This window comes from Austrofundulus limnaeus, unplaced genomic scaffold, assembly GCF_001266775.1.
Source record: "Austrofundulus limnaeus strain Quisiro unplaced genomic scaffold, Austrofundulus_limnaeus-1.0 Scaffold1599, whole genome shotgun sequence".
Classification (NCBI taxonomy): Eukaryota; Metazoa; Chordata; class Actinopteri; order Cyprinodontiformes; family Rivulidae; genus Austrofundulus; species Austrofundulus limnaeus.
This window is the reverse complement of record NW_013954001.1, coordinates 46,330-48,000: the sequence shown is the minus strand read 5'-3', so window position 1 is coordinate 48,000 and position 1,671 is coordinate 46,330. Positions and strand designations below refer to the sequence as shown.

Here is a 1,671-nt window from a genome sequence, read left to right as displayed (position 1 = left end):
ATACAGGTTTAAACCCAGAGTTAAACTGAGACAATCCTGTGTTATACAGGTTTAAAACCAGAGTTAAACTGAAATGATCCTATGTTTATAAAGGGTTTAAACCCAGAGTTAAACTGAGACAGTCCTGTGTTACACAGGTTTAAACCTAGAGTTAAACTGAGACAATCCTGTTTTATACAGGTTTAAACCCTGAGTTAAACTGAGACAATCCTGTGTTACACAGGTTTAAACCTAGAGTTAAACTGAGACAATCCTGTTTTATACAGTTTTAAACCCAGAGTTAAACTGAGACAATCCTGTGTTATACAGGTTTAAAACCAGAGTTAAACTGAGACAATCCTGTGTTATACAGGTTTAAACCTAGAGTTAAACTGAGACAATCCTGTGTTATACAGGTTTAAAACCAGAGTTAAACTGAGACAATCCTGTGTTACACATGTAAACCTGGAGTTAAATCCGATACAAACTGGTAATAATCTGTGTACAAACCAAACTCAAAGTATTTGCATATCAAATGTCTGAAAGTAATTATAAACAAACAGGATGCAAACTGTTTCCATGACTCTGTAGTCCTGAGGTCAGAGGTCAGCCTGGAGCTGCTTCATGACTCAGCAGAGTCAGAACTGGGTTTGTTTTCAGCTGGTTTGTTGATGTGGGAGGGTTTACAGTACACACACACACACACACACACACACACACACACACACACACACATATAAATGAACACGTAGAAGCCTCGTTGACTGTGTCGGTCCACTGCTGTGACGAGCTGTGCGTCGGCCATATTGGAGGTGGCACCGCTGCGCTGTGTACTGCTGCAGATGAATGGACTTTGTTTCATAAAGCACATTTAACAGAGATTTACGTTAATACAGCACCATCATTTATTCAAACACACACACACACAAACACACACACAACTGAGAAAAACAGGTACCAAAAACAATGTATTAAAACTTCTTACAGGACTACAAAATACAACTTTATTGATCTCACACACAGTTTATGTTTCAGAAGCTGGAAAGGTAAAGTAGTGTAAAAATATATTTATGTAACACTTTGTATTATTATATGAATTGTAATGAATGAATAAAGGAAACCTATACAGAAAAAAAAGCTAAACACACAGAAACAACAGTCTAACAAAACGTTTGAACTAATTTATTTATTCATTGTTTTATCTTCTGAATAAGAGATACAGTTGGTAATTAAAAAACTTTATTACAATCTTAAACTTTTGACAGTTTCATTCTGACCAGATATATTAACCCAGTTGTTAAATTATTAATATAATAATAACAACAATAATAATAATAATACTTTACTAACCCCCAAAAGGAAATTACATTTTCCAGTACAGCCATCCATTATTATAAGAATTCCTACAAAAAGAAATCTTATGTTTGCATTAAAAGATAAGGGATGTTGTGAAGTTAACTAAGTTAGCTCACATGTTATCTGTACGAGCAATACAGTGGCTGCTGTTTGATGGAGCTGCTCACAACAGACCTGAGACAGGTCCTGACTCTGTTATGATAACACTATGACTTAATCCTCATATTACTATGACTTTTATTCTAGTAAAACTTTATATATATATATGGCATATGTATGTACGGTATATGTATGTACGGTATATGTATGTATGTATGTGCATTTATATATGTATGT

At 34.5% G+C, this 1,671-nt stretch overlaps 1 long non-coding RNA gene across 1 annotated transcript in view; it reads left to right on the top strand.

Moving 5' to 3' along the window:
• LOC106535876 (uncharacterized) overlaps positions 1–1,626 on the top strand; it is a 3,359-nt gene extending 1,733 nt beyond the window's left edge. Inside the window, exons 2-3 of the long non-coding RNA XR_001312485.1 lie at positions 7–49; positions 138–1,626. This is a non-coding gene — a long non-coding RNA (uncharacterized LOC106535876). The remainder of the gene's footprint in view (positions 1–6; positions 50–137) is intronic.
• The last annotated feature ends 45 nt before the right edge of the window (positions 1,627–1,671 follow it).